The following is a 16,039-nucleotide window of genomic DNA, read 5'->3' on the forward strand; positions in this document are numbered from 1 at the left end:
GTTGCAAATTTTTATACCAGCCTTAATAAAATTTTATGTCAAGCTTGAAGTTACATAAGTAGAATATCAAATTTTATATCGAGAAAAATAAACGTTTTGTAACGACAAGGTAAGATGACGTATGTCCAATTCCTTTCGTTTGACGGTCACGTGTAGATCAATAGATATGATGTTTTTTTATTTGAAAGGAATGATGTGCAGCTAATGTTCACTTAACCACTTGCATAAACATACTGGTGGACGAATGATCAAAGATTCACAGATATAATTTTTGTTTTTTAACAACTCTCACCTGAGATTAGATATTTAAATTTTTCTATTGTTACAATTTAAATATTTCAAGAACGTTCATTTTGCTGAGTTCAAATAATACGACATCTGAATTTAAGAGCATAAAAGAAACACATTTGAAATTCATATATATATATATATATTTGCAACGTGTGATTGCTTTAAGATTAGAGGCTTAGAGTAAGACCTCTATGCTGCGGAACCGTCGTACCCCACGCCAATTAGGGAAATACAGGCCGTAGAAAACTAGTATGAGTGAATATAAACGTCATTGTATCACACCAGAAGTCACATTTTTTTGCACCATTGTGTCAGATAATGCATAACTTATGCACGGAAAAGGACCTTCCTTATATCTGTCAAAACCTTAAAGTTCGATTTACATGCAGTTCCAAGACTAGTATTTATTTCACATATTAGCTACAATGAGTTAAATGGGGGACATTTTACTCAATCTTTGAGAGTCCATATCATCCAACCTAATTATTAGTAAAACGGTCACTATTTTTTAATTAAGCACAAAGCTACTCGATGGGCTATCTGTTCTCTGTCAACCACGGGTATCGAAACCCGGTTTTTAGCGTTTTAAGTCCGCAGACATATCGCTGAGCTACTGGGGGGCAAAACGGTTACTAACCATCCTATGAGTATTTTTAAGTATATAAACATTTCTATGTATAATCTGTAAGTTTTAACTACTAGAACTTATATGTATAATAATAACATTGAGTTTCAAAAGCTTTTAATCTTAATTGCATTTGTCGTATTTGGTTAAAACAGTTAAGTTATGTATATCTTCTGATTCAACTCATAAAACGAAACCTTCACAATAAGTGCTTAAGTTTTCCTACCTTCGACGAGTAAATACCCTTCAGCAGGTTTATAATCTTACTCTCATTAATGCCATTTCATTTTCAGCATTCAAACCTACTAAACACACTGTACGCAGCACAACGTTATTTAAGGCATAACTAAAGTTAACATTAACATTGAACCATTAAAAGCACGCTGTGGTTTAACGACTGTGTTCCTAATTATATACGTTTTTTTCCCCTATAAAGGTACTGTAATTATATGCTCTTTGTTAGCTTGAAGTCTGCTAGATTTTATTGGAATTACGTCTAAATCGTTAACAGCAAGAGTTGCCAACTAGTGAAACAATCTATTCAAGTATTTATAACCAAAAATTCAAGAAAGCCGTATCTAATTAGCTATATTAATTAGTGGTTGGTTTTGACGTTTGATATAATTGAAAGTTTACTACGAATTCCATTTTTAAGAGCTCGTGCAGTGGCGCAAAGGATTATTTATCCCGTGAAAGTCACGTGACATGCGGAGATTTAAAAATAAATCGTTTTGCAACTGAAGACTAATTATTTTTCTTTTTTACCAAGATTATATAACCGTCAAAGAAGGAGTAAATATTATTAAATGAGATATTTTCTTTAAATATGGATTTCTGGCAATTTGAGTCTCAAACTAGTCTTCAGTGTTAAGCCTAACATGTCTTCCACTCTAACACTCAGCTTCGTTCTATCTCAGGCTTACAGAATAACCTTTTATCCAGCAGTAAGCTGTTTCAAAACTTACTTTTATATATTTACATCTTGGCCGAAGTTATTACTAACACATTGAATACCCAGGTGATGAGATACTGTATTCTAATTATTAAATACTTTATTTTTATTGTTTATTAGGCCCGGCATGGCCAAGCGCGTTAAGATGTGCGACTCGTAATCTGAGGGTCGCGGGTTCGCATCCGCGTCGCGCTAAACATGCTCACCCTCCCAGCCGTGGGGGCGTTATAATGTGACGGTAAATCCCACTATTCGTTGGTAAAAGAGTAGCCCAAGAGTTAGCGGTGGGTGGTGATGACTAGCTGCCTTCCCTCTAGTCTTACACTGCTAAATTAGGGACGGCTAGCACAGATAGCCCTCGAGTAGCTTTGTGCGAAATTCCAAAACAAAAAACAAACAAATTATTGTTTATTAATTCATAAGGCACACATCAACAGTAAAGTTGTTATGATTTATTTAGTTCAATTGCTTGTGATCAGAGGTTCAAAAGAAACTTCATTAGGAGAGTTTCAACTGATTTGTTTCCACCATTTAAACAGCCCGGCATGGCCTGGTGGTCAAGGCGCTTGATTCGCAACTTGTAAGTTGCGGGTTTGTATCCCTGTCACACTAAACATGCTTGCTTTTTCAAACGTGGTGGCGTTATAATGTTACGGTCAATCCCACTATTTGTTAGATAAAGAGCAGTCCAAGAGTTGGCGGTGCGTGGCGAAGAGTAGCTGCCTTACCTCCAGTCTTACTATGCTAAATTATGAACGCCTAACTCAGATATCCCTCGTGTAGCTTTGCGTTAAATTCAAAACAGAAGAGTACGATCAAAATTGCTACTAAGAAGTTGAGAAGTGTAGTTCTTACGTGTTTACTATAAAAAAATTGATTTTTCTTGTTTGGCGTTTTTTTTTTAAAAATTAATATAATTTCAGCGTATAAATCTTCATGCTAATAAGAATTATAAATATACTTCTTCTAGAAAATTGTTTGCCAGCTTGGAAAAAAAAAAAGTTAAAAGTTTTAGTTCCTGGGTCATCGTATTCGACGAAACAGGATTATGTACTGGCCTCTAACTGCAAGAAACAAAACCTAAACCAAATTAGTATATTGTGACGTTTCGTCCGAACATCAACAATTTCAACAGATGCCACCCAGGAAAGGACTTCTTGCTCCACAGAACACCTTTTTGGATACAATCGCCACTCGTTTTGATGGAACTCGTAAGTCAAATTTTGTTATTTTTAAACATTGTCTGATTATTTTCCTAGTTGTCCGTTACTGGTGTTTTGTTGATTGCAGTGAAAAGGCAATAACCGGAACTAAACTGTTCCGGTAAACGTTTATTCTGCAGTGTTAGATCCAAACTGTAGGTCTACTGCAGTGTTAGATACAAATTGTAAACCTACTGCAGTGTTAGATCCAAACTGTAGGCCTACTGCAGTGTTAGATACAAATTGTAGACCTACTGCAGTGTTAGATCCAAACTGTAGGCCTACTGCAGTGTTAGATACAAACTGTAGACCTATTGCAGTGTTAGATCCAAACTGTAGACCTACTGCAGTGTTAGATTCAAACTGTAGACCTACTGCAGTGTTAGATCCAAACTGTAGGCCTACTGCAGTGTTAGATCCAAACTGTAGGCCTACTGAAGTGTTAGATCCAAACTGTAGGCTTACTGCAGTGTTAGATCCAAACTGTAGGCCTACTGAAGTGTTAGATCCAAACTGTAGACCTACTGCAGTGTTAAATCCAAGCTGTTGGTCTACTGCAGTGTTAGATCCAAACTGTAGGCCTACTGAAGTGTTAGATCCAAACTGTTGGTCTACTGCAGTGTTAAATCCAAGCTGTTGGTCTACTGCAGTGTTAAATCCAAGCTGTTGGTCTACTGCAGTGTTAGATCCAAACTGTTGGTCTACTGCATTGTTAGATTCAAACTGTAGGCCTACTGCAGTGTTAGATCCAAACTGTAGGCCTACTGCAGTGTTAGATCCAAACTGTAGGCCTTCTACAGTGTTAGATCCAAACTCTTGGTCTACTGCAGTGTTATATCCAAACTGTAGGCCTGCTGCAGTGCTAGATCCAAACTGTTGGTCTACTGCAGTGTTAAATCCAAACTGTAGGCCTGCTTTTTCATGGACTGTAAGAACAGCGCATTTCTCGTGTTTTAAACCAAGTTTCAGTTTACTTGCTCCAATCCTTATTTAATCAAAACAAAATAATTGTTTGTTGTTGTTTTTCAATTTCGCACCAAGCTACACGAAGGCTATCTGCACTTGCCACTCCTAATTTAATATTGTAAGACTAGAGGGAAGGCAGCTAGTCATCACCACTCACAGCTGACTCTTGGGTTAATCTTTTACCAACAAATAGTGGGATCGATCGCACGTTATAACCTCTCACGGCTGAAAGAGCAAGCAAGTTTGGTGTGGTGGAGATTCGAACCCGCTGCTCTCTGATTACGAGTCGAGTACCCTAACCATCTGGCCATACCGGGTCTTATAATTTTTATGCTTAAGTGCGAAGCTACATAATGAATTATTTGTGCTCTGCTTACCACGGGTATCAAAATTCAGTTTTTAACGTTGTAAGTCTGAAGGCATACCACTCTGCCATTTGGGGGGAAGGAGCAGAAAAGGAAACAGAAAATACAAACAAACACAAATACGTTGACTGTTTTATTTTATTCGATCTTTTTATGTTTCTGAACTAAAGTGTAAATACGTACTAATGAAAAGTACATTTAAGAGTAACTATGTTTGTAGTTCCGAACGTCCGAGGAACTTCAGAAGAAGAAAAATACAGGTGGAACTGAGGCAATATAACAAATAACTTATAATCTAAACTCTAAGTAATAAACTGACTAACAATAATGAATGTCGGAAGTCAATAAACGGAACACTGAGGCTCGTAATAATTAAAATGAATCATCAGCTATATAAAACAATTTCAACGTTAATCTCAGTGATATATAAAACAGAGACGTACCATGAGCCCAATTCCCAATAGATTCGTAATACAGTAACTTCACATAACTAGACGAAGAACAAAACGAAAGAAAATAAGGGACAAAAACCAATAGACAATAAAAGACGGAGCTGAAACTGTCTCGTGCTTGTTGTTTGAAGGTAGTTGGTTTTTAACGAAAGAAATAGCGATTATAAAAGTCTGGGTTCAGGAAGGAGACACTTCTTTAGGCAATAAGTAAAATTTACTTCTTGAAGTTGATATGGATTCTAATCCCCATAATGAAAATATATCTTTAGAAACAGAGGTTTTCTTCTTTTAAAGAGTTGGTCCGGCATGGCCAAGCGTGTTAAGGCGTTCGACTCGTAATCCGAGGGTCGCGGGTTCAAATCCTGGGCGCACCAAACATGATGGCCTTTTCAGCCGAGGGGGCGTTATAATGTGACAGGTCAATCTCACTATTCGTTGGTAAAAGAGTAGCCCAAGAGTTGGCGGTGGGTGGTGATGACTAGCTGCCTTCCCTCTAGTCTGACACTACTAAATTAGGAACGGCTATCGCAGATAGCCCTCCAGTAGTTTTGCGCGAAATTCAAAACAAAAATGGCTTTCTTTAAAGAAAACAAAGTAAAATTTAACATAATGATTCCAAACCGTGTGCTATATATAGATTCCGTTATGGATTAATGGATTATGGCAAGGTGTTTCTGTGTGTGTGTAGTTTCTTATAGCAAAGCCTCATCGTGCTATCTGCTGTATCCACCGAGGGGAATCGAACCCCTGATTTTAGCGTTGTAAATCCATAGTCTTACCACTGTACCAGCGGGGGACGAAACACGATCAATAACAATGGATCATTTTATTTCCTTTTCGTATTCTTTTATGGAGTAATGGACAATGACAAGGAATAACAATAGACGATTTTCTCTTTTGGTGGGAATCTCACCATATACACACCTCAATTTTGGTTATATTTACTTTCGTCAGTGTTATATAGTACTGATTTAATCGCCTACTCATGAGAGTTAAACAACCTTTATGGCAACTCCTAAGCTATATGTATATATATATATACTTAACGTTTTCTAGTCTCTGGCCGTTTATATCATACATTTATTGTTTTGTTTATTGAGGGAAGGTGAACGTTATGAGATGTTAAAACAGCTGCAACTAGTAAAATAAGACGATTTGTATAGCTGTGTAACACTGTGATAGCAAGTGTTATGGTAAAAGAATTATTATGATATATTGATAAGAGTTGTTATCGTAAAAGAGTTATTATGATATATTGATAACAGTTGTTATCGTAAAAGAGTTATTATAATATATGGATAGCATAGCAGGTGTTGTGGTAAAAGAGTTATTATGATATATGGATAGCGGGATAAGTTGTGGTAAAAGAGTTATTGTGATATATGGATAGCAGATGTTGTGGCAATTATATAGAATATTACGATATATGGATAGAGTTATGATGATATATGTTGGTGTGGTAAAAGAGTTATTATTATATATGAATAGCAGGTGTTGTGGTGAAAAGAGTTATTATAATATATATATGGATAGCAGGTGTTGTGGTGAAAGAAAGTTATCATAATATATACGCATAGCAGGTGTTGTGGCAAAAGAGTTATCATAATATATGGATAGCAGGTGTTGTGGTAAAGTTATGATACAGCAGGTGTATAGGTGTTAGCAGGTGCATTAGCATATGCATAGCAGTGTTGTGGCAAAAGAGTTATTATGATATATGGATAGCGGGTGTTGTGGTAAAGAGTTATTGTGATACATGGATTGCAGGTGTTGCGATTATATATATGAATAGCAGGTGTTGTTGTGAGTTATGATGATCTATAGATAGCAGATGTTGTGGTAGAAGAGTTATTATGATATATGTATAGTAGGTGTTGTGGTAAAAGAGTTATTATAATATAGGGATAGCAGGTGTTGTGGTGAAAGAGTTATCATAATATATGCATAGCAGGTGTTGTGGCAAAAGTTATTATGATATATGCATAGCAGGTGTTCTGGCAAAAGAGTTATTATGATATATGGATAGGGTGTTGTGGTAAAAGTTATATGATACATGGATATGAGATGTTGTGGTGAAAGAGTTGTCATAACATATGGATTGTTAGGTGTTATGGCAAAGTTATATATGGATAGCAGGTGTTGTGGTGAAAAGAGTTATTATGATATATGGATAGCAGGTGTTGTGTAAAAAGAGTCATTATTATATATGAATAGCAGGTGTTGTGGTGAAAGAGTTATCATAATATATGGATAGCAGGTTTGTGGTAAAAGAGTTGTTATAATATATGGATAGCAGGTGTTGTGGCAAAAGAGTTATTATGATATATGAATAGCAGGTGTTGTGTAAAAAGAGTTATTATTATATATGAATAGCAGGTGGTGTGACGAAAGAGTTATGATGATATATAGATAGCAGGTGTTGTGGTAAAGAGTTACTGTGATATGGGTAGCATGTTGTGTTGAAAAGTTATTATGATGGATAGCAGGTGTTGGTAAAAGAGTTATTATATATATGGATAGCGGGTGTTGCGGTAAAAGTGTTATTATGATATATGGATAGCAGGTGTTGTGGTGAAAGAGTTATCATAATTTATGAATAGCAGGTTTGTGGTAAAAGCGTTATTATTATATATGGATAGCAGCTGTTGTGGTGAAAGAGCTATTATAATATATGGATAGCATGTGTTGTGGTAAAAGTGTTATTATGATATATGGATAGCAGGTGTTGTGATAAAAAAGTTATCACAATATGTGGATAGCAGATGTTCTGGTGAGAGAATTATCAAACTATATGGATAGCAGGTGTTGTGGTGAAAGATATATTATTATATAAGTTTTTATGTTTCAGTTCTATTTTTAAAAATCCCGATTCCAAAATCACATTTTGATTCGGAAACTGCCTACGCAATATGATTAGTTACGAACATTAGAAAGGGAAAAGAAATGGAACGAACCACAAGACAGTAGAATTGTGATAAAACGTTTATATTTCTGAACCGTACTTTACGCGGTAAGTGTTGGGGAGAAAAGCACCCAACTCTTCACCTTCCCCGAGTGATAAAACTTATCTACGGCCCTGAATAATACATGCGTAAGAATGGAATAAATCAAATACGGAAGTGCCTTGTACGGAAACAAGCTGCAATACATGTTTCAATTGAAAGCGTTGTTTTAAACAGTAAAATAGGATAGTTAAACACAAGCATCACTTTACCCGTTATTGGTTTGAAAGTATTTTAACGTTAGCACCTCTCAGCCAAAGCGTGAAGCTCGAGACATTAAATCGTTACACGAGTACTATGACAATCAATACGTCTCGTTTCTCGTCGCTTGAATTCTGATCTCAACGACTAACAGAAAAATAACAGTATTCAATATCTTAAAAACAACACTGATAAGCGTTCTCGTGAAAATCTTCCAAAAACACCGACTGACAAAGAGCTGTAATGATTTATAAACATTCTTCGTCTAAGAACCATACACTTTGTTATTACTTAATAACGTGAAAAATTGAATAAGTTTCAATAGTTCGTGAAAATTTGATAAAGATAAAAACGTTGCGTTGACACAGTTGCTGTGAAAAGTAAACATTAGTTTGTGTTTGATTCAAGTAAAGAAACATCCTAATATTTGTTTATAAAAAAATAATAATTGGACCTGAACGTTTTAATAGAATTGTCACAAATGTATTTCAGTGTAATCCCAAATTGTTAAATAGAAATATATTTTCTCTCAATATATATACTGACTCGCACTCTAAGGGTCGCAGGCTGGAATTCTCGTCCTGCCAAACATGCTTGTCATTTCAGCCATGGAAACGTCAAAAAGTTACGGTCAATTCTACTGTTTATTGGCAAAAGAGTAGATCAGGTGGGTGACGACTAGCTGCTTTCCCTCTAGTCTTTAACTACTAAATTAAGGACGGCTAGCGCAGTTAGCCCTCGTGTATTTTTGTGCGAAGTTCGAAACAAATTCGCTTATTGATGTGGGAATATCTTTTCCCCTTCTGCGAAACGGTAAATGATTGTGACTTAAACTTTTGAGTACGTAAGATAATCGATAATAGGGTAGGCTGTATTTGGGATATGATTTTTTCTCCTTTATTTGTTATAGAACTTTATTATCAATATCTATAAAAACACATTAGCTACAAATAAATCAAAGACGACCGAATAGTCATGGAATACATAGACATATAAAAAACAACAACAGAATATAAAAAAAAATACTTTAAGAAACGAGGCTTGGAACAAAGCTTCACTGCTTGTATGTCCATATTTAGCTAATTTCAAATATTCAAATTACCAGTCGGAAATACCTGAAAATAAAATTATAAAAGTGATTTTACCAGTGAATGAAAGATTACATTCACGTGTTTGTAAGTAGACACAAAGTTACTCAAAGAATTACTTGTTCTCTGCTTATCACGGTTACTGAAACCCGGTTTGTAAGGAAGTGATTCCGCAGACGTGTTGCTGTGCCACTGGAGGGTTAAATATATATACATATATACACGATATACGTTAAATCTAGGCATAATGATTCCAGAGATATGACTAAACCTTGGTAACACTGTTCAACTTGATAACACAGAACCTTTAATAAAACTCAAACTCAAACTAATGTGGCAGGGGTTTAGTTTAGAGAGAGAGAAATCAGAAGAGTTCTTTCTCCAACTGGGGTGTTCAGGAACGTTGTGGTTCCTCTTCGTCCCCTTTCGTGAATTGTTATTAGGGAATAAGTTGTTTTTTTGTGTTTTTTTTAAATTAATTATTGCTATTATTTTTAACTCTTTGGGTGGAGGATGTCTCTCTAAATGTTGTCTTGGGTGGAGGCAAAGGCAGCACCGGAAAGAAAGGCCGAGACCTGTCCCGAAAGGAAGAAGTCAAGCAAATGTCAACATGAATAGAATTCAAATCAAATCAAATCAAATCAAATCAAACGGCACGACTCAGGGTCTGGCAATAAAGTTGCCTGGGATCTATAAATCCAATGCCTAAGTTTTTTGCTGTGGGGGGAAACGGGAGTGCCCCGAGAAAACCCACTTTCACAGGACAGGCGCCGGAAGTTTTGCCTGTCGTGTGCCCGGTATCTGAAAAAAAGAAAAGAAAAAGGAATACATGTTAATGACATGGATTTATTTATTTACATTCTTTGTTGAGTAATTTGTGATTCTTGAAATATGTTGTAAGGTGAAATGTATTTTGTTGGTGCACTGGATAATTTGTATAGTGATGCCGTTAGTTTGTTTCTATTTTCTGCTTTTAGATAATATTTAAGTGATATTTCCGTTATTCTATCTCTTATTGTTGGTAAATTGCTAATTTGATGCATATAATTTGTTGGCGTGAATGACGGTAGACTGAATGCAGATCTTAATATTCTGTTCTGTTGAACTTGGATTTTCTGGAGTGTGTTGTTTGACATATTGTATGTTACTTGACATCCGTACTCTATTAGTGGACGGATGTAAGCCTTGTATATTTGTATAATGGTGTTTGGTGAGCATTTCGATTGTTTACCGGTTATAGTCATTAGATGTGAAATCCTTTTTCTGATTGATGAGTGTATATTGTTTATATGTTTTTTCCATGTTAGTTTTGTGTCGAAAGTGATGCCAAGGAATGTGATGTTTTTGCTCATGTTAATGGTTGTGTTTCCGAGTGATAGTTTTACTTTTTCTAGATTTTTTCTTTGCTTTTTTAATTTCCTATAGAAGGTGATTGCTTGTGTTTTGGTTGGATTTAACACGACTCTCCACTTGTTGCTCCATGTTGAGACGTTGTTTAGTGATTCTTGTACGCGAGACATGGCCATTACTGGGTTTCTGGAGGTGCTACAGATAGCGATGTCGTCTGCGTATTGTGAATTGTGTGTGTATGTTAGATTTGGAAAAGGTATGTCACTGACGAAAATTATGTATAGAAGTGGAGAGAGGACTGATCCTTGGGGCACTCCTGCAGTTATATTAAATGATTTGGATATAGTTTTATTGACTTTTACTTGTGCTGTTCTATTGGTTAAGAAATTTGAAATCCATTTAACTATCGTGGATTTATTTGCAGGTGATTTAGTTTGTATTTGATGGCATTGTGCCATACGCTGTCGAATGCTTTTTTGACATCTAGGAATACCCCGATGGTTACTTGATTGTTGTTGAAAGCTTTGTAGATTGATTCGGTGAGTCGTGTGAGGTGATCTGTTGTTTGCCTATTTTTCTGGAGGCATTTTGAGATTCTGGAAGGATGTTATTCGATTCGCAAAAATGGAAGAGACGGTTGGAGATAATTCTCTCCATCAGTTTGCCAAGGCAGCTTAACAGACTGATGGGGCGGAAATTATCTGGATTAGTTCTATTAGTTTGTTTCTTAGGGATCGTTGTTATGATGGCTTTTCTCCACTTGTCAGGGTAGTATCCGGTCGCTAGTGAAATGTTCATGATATTTGTGAGGTGTTGTAATTGGAGAGTGGAGCTTTTTTTCAGAATAATATTTGGTATTTGGTCATGTCCGGGGGAAGTGTTCTTCAAGTGAACCTTTAATTGTACGACCGGTGCTATACAAATACTTAATCAAATCAAACGAGTTATTAAAATAAAGTCATGACACGTTGCTGTAAACAGGAACATATAATAAATATTATTAAAATACTTCACTTGTCACAGCAAATATTTACTCATATTTTAGAAAATTTGATTCGACGCCCCCTGCTGGCTTAGAAACAAAAGTTTCTTTTATGTAATTTTCTTTTATTTCTAGTATTTTTTTGTTAACGAGATATCACTTATTTTTGAGTATAATACCAGCAGAAAATATTTTGTGAGATACACAGAATTAGTCTGTTTTAATAATTCGTTTTTATTATCACTTTCATATCAATTAAAATGTTCATTTTCATCGTAAACATTGAACTCAGTTTGACTGCAAAAGTTTCTGTTTTTTTTATATGAGTCTTTACGAAGCCTAAATTGTATTGATGTAGGTTGTTTTTTAAACTTGTAGCATTATAAGTAATAGTTTTAATAAACGATAAGTTAATACAATAGAGCGGCCCGGCATGGCCAGGGGGGTTAAGGCGTGCGACTCGTAATCTGACGGTCGCGGGTTCGCATGCCCGTCGCGCCAAACATGCTCGCCCGTTTTAATGTGACGGTCAATCCCACTATTTGTTGGTAAAAGAGTAGCCCAAGAGTTGGCGGTGGGTGGTGATAACTAGCTGCTTTCCCTCTAGTCTTAAACTGCTAAATCAGGGACAGCTAGAGCAGATTGCCCTTGAGTAGCTTTGCGCGAAATTTAAGAACAAACACTAATACACTAGCAATGAACTCACTCACTCCACCTATCCACTCTAACTGTATGTTAGGCTTATGGAGCTAAAAATCGTCTATTACAAGATAGAATATTGTGTGATTTTGTATTTACCAACAACAAGTAGCAAGTGTAAGCTTTTCTTTAGAACACAAAGTGTTATTAAATTACGGTTATCACGAAAAGTTGAAAGAAAGAGAAACCTGACGCTCCTGGTGAAACTTTATGGAACTAATTGTAATACAATTTTTTTCTGTTTTATGATTGATACATGTTTGTTTGTTTGTTCCTTTGTAAGCATGAAGCTATATAATGGGCTTATATGCCGCAACCACAGCGGGTATCGACTCCAAAAGTTTCGCATTATAAGTCAATGAAGTCACTGGGAACTTTATTGGCTTCGTTTGTTTTAAAAGCTACAAGAGGCCTGTCTGTGCTAGCCGTCCCTGATTTAACAGTGATAAAATAGAAGAAACGCATCTAGTCAACACCACTCACTTAAGAACGAATAGTGAGATTGACTTTCACATAATAACGTCCCCATCGTTAAAAGTCGACAGGGATGCAAGCCTGCAACCCTCAGATTAAAAGTTAAGCGTTCTAGCCACCAGGCCTAGCCACCGAGCATATTAATACCTTTTCGAAATTAAGATGTAAATTAATAAAATAATGTTATTTGCTATTGCAGAATAAACGATTGTTGACAGGAAAGTGTAACAACACGAAAACACACTTTGGGTGATTCTGGTTTAACATGTTTCCAAGTTTTCCTCTTTATAATACTTTAAATATATCTAGAAAGCGGACATCAAACATTTGTTTTTAAACTTGTAATAATTCCATGATATGGTTATGAAGGTTTATATGATTTAATATAAGTATACTCTTCAAAAAAAAAGGAAAAAGTTTATTCTGGGTAGTTCTGTAGGATATGTGTGAAAATTTGCACATTCACTGTTGAACATCCAAAGTGTGCAAAGGTGAAGTCCACGCTCACTAGTTGAAGTTTAACGTCACTCAACGTCAATAACGAGTGTGCCCCTCGTGAGCATCAATAACTGCTTGGCATCTCTTGCCCATGGAAGCGATGAGATGACGAATCACATCCTGTGGAATGGCTGTCCACTCAGCCTGCAAAGCTGCTGCAAGCTGAGGTATAGTCTGCGGTTGAGGTTGTCGCCGTCGCAGACTTCGGTCCAACTCGTCCCAAAGATGTTCGATGGGGTTTAAATCTGGTGATCTGGAGGGCCATGGAAGAACGTTGATGTTGTGGTGTCTCAAGAAGATAGTGGTGAGTCGGGCTGTGTGAGGACGGGCATTGTCATGTTGAAAAACGTCGTTGACGTTCACCATGATGGGTTGCACATGGGGCCTAAGAATCTCGTCGACGTATCGTTGAGCCGTAAGATTCCCTCGAATGTGCAAAAGGTCTGTTCTGGCATTGTAGGCGATGGCAGCCCACATCATGACGCTGCCACTACCAAATCTGTCAACTTCCTGCACACAGTTTGCTGCAAAACGTTCACCTCGGCGACGGTAAACACGGGTTCTTCCATCCTGCCTACGAAGCATAAAACGTGATTCATCGCTGAACCAAACATGCCTCCATCGTCGATGAGGCCATACCCAATGTGCCCGAGTCCACTGCAGCCGTGCTTGACGATGTTGCTGGGTGAGGATGACGCCTCTGACTGGACGTCGAGGTCGGATTCCTGCAACTCGTGGACAATTGCGTACGGTCTGATCGGAAATCCTACGCAGCCCTGGTATGGTTGAGGCAGTAGACGTCGCAGTGGTGGTCCTATCCCGAAGGTGACGTAACCGGATGTAGTGATCTTGTGCGGGCGTGGTCACACGAGATCTGCCAGATCGTGGACGGTCACGAGTTGATCCATGTTGTTGGTGACGATTCCATAGCCTTGTTATGGTGCTTGGGTTGACATTCACAGCTCTGACAACATCTTATCGAGATTCGCCTGCTTCCAGCGACCAATGGCGTTGTTGCGTTGTTCTTCAGTCAGTCTTGGCGTAACTATATTGCGTGTCGGTGGCTTAACACTGAGCTATGGAAACCGAGAACCCGTCACTTTTATAGGGATTTTGCACATGTTGCACTTGCAGAACATGCAGATCTCTCAAACAAATTTATTGGACACGAATGCGTTTTGCCGAAAAATCCGATGTTTTCCTCCGTTTTCAAAGTGCACAACTTTTATTGTCATTTTGGTCTGACAATCAATGCCTTAACACGTGTAACATCACATACTCTGAGCTTGTAACGTTATTACATATATTTATCTTTAAAATAACAAAAATATCCCTTTTGCGTTTCTTTTTTTAAAGAGTATATAATAACATAAATTTTGTTATCTATTACAACTTATCTAAGACAAGTCTCCGAATTCTTATGTTACATATTGCGATTTCAAATAGCTGGACATTTTAATTTTAATTCATAAATTAATTGAATGTTGATATGTATCATATTTATCATATTTGCCAACTCAACTGATACAATTTTCTTTTTTAACATAAATATATTTTAATATACAAACATCAGTACAATTGGAAACACCGGTTATTACAAGTAGCTGTTACAAATAATGATTTATATGCAAAAGTTTTACAAACTTATAAACAATAATGAGTCTTGTATCTGGTCTGCAACTGAATATTTTTCGACGGTTTCCAATTAACGAATTAATTCTATGTTTATACACAGATGCACTTCTCTTGACGAAGAGCCAGCTAGGTTTTCACACGTGATCTTTTTTTCCCAACAAAAAAAAATTAATGTCCTCGTAGAAGTATTAACGTCGAAAGTTGAACGGTTTGTAATGTTTAAACTCGACAAACATTCCTGGTCAAATTATCTGTAGTTTCCAATTAATAAGCATTTATCAGAGTTACAGCTTCCAAGATTTATAGTATACTAACTGTAGCAAACCAACAACATATAACGGTCTCCTGATGTGTCAGTTTATAAACTTTAGGCGAGGCTCTGGAAAGTTCAGTTGGCAACAGTATTCTACTTACACATAGAGTACATCGTTGATGCTTACGCTCGAGAATCTTCAACACATTTAGAGAAAAGACAGGAATTCCGTAACACATATTTAACACTGTAAGTTACAGGCATTTCTAACAGGACCGACATAGCCAGGTGGCTAAGGAACTTGTCTCGTAATCTGAGGGTCGCGGGCTTGAATCCCCGCCACACCAAACATGCTCGCCCTTTCAGTCGCGGGTTATAATGTGACGGTCAATCCCATTATTCGTTGGAAAAGAGTAGCCCAAGAGTTGGCGGTGGGTGGTGCTGACTAGATGCCTTTTCTCTTGTCTTACACTGCTAATTCGGAACAGATTCAATTTAGTCCGGTGGAACAGTAAGTCAGGAAAAATAATTATTTCATTTTCCACCTTTCTCACACACGACCCCCGATTTACAGTCTGTCTATAACGCTAAAATCAGCGGTTCATTTCCCTCGATTGACGCAGCATATGGCTTTGCTAAAAATACACAATTGTCAATCCACCCAGTAGAAAGTTAGTGAAGTAAGTATCATATTAAGATTTGTCTGTCTTTTCATACACACATAGAGTACCAATTCAATTCAGTGGAAAGTTAGTGAAGTAAGTATCATATTAAGATTTGTCTGCCTTTTCATACACACATAAAGTACCAATTCAACTCAGTGGGGCCCGGCATGGCCAGGTGGTTAAGGCACTCGACTCGTAATCCGAGGATTGCAGGTTCGAATCCCCGTCGCACCAAACATGCTCGCCCTTTCAGCCGTGGGGGCGTTAAAATGTGACGGTCAATTCCACTACTCGTTGATAAAAAAAATCGCCCAAGAGTTGGCGGGGGCTGGTGATGAC

At 37.1% G+C, this 16,039-nt stretch overlaps 1 pseudogene across 1 annotated transcript in view; it reads left to right on the plus strand.

Moving 5' to 3' along the window:
- Positions 1-2,869: 2,869 nt before the first annotated feature.
- The window catches only part of LOC143256514 (voltage-gated delayed rectifier potassium channel KCNH8-like), a 91,701-nt pseudogene continuing 78,531 nt past the window's right edge, over positions 2,870-16,039 (plus strand). Inside the window, exon 1 of the transcript XR_013031393.1 lies at positions 2,870-3,079. The product of XR_013031393.1 is annotated as a voltage-gated delayed rectifier potassium channel KCNH8-like (transcript). The remainder of the gene's footprint in view (positions 3,080-16,039) is intronic.

Source organism: Tachypleus tridentatus, chromosome 7, assembly GCF_004210375.1.
Source record: "Tachypleus tridentatus isolate NWPU-2018 chromosome 7, ASM421037v1, whole genome shotgun sequence".
In the NCBI taxonomy this organism is placed as follows: Eukaryota; Metazoa; Arthropoda; class Merostomata; order Xiphosura; family Limulidae; genus Tachypleus; species Tachypleus tridentatus.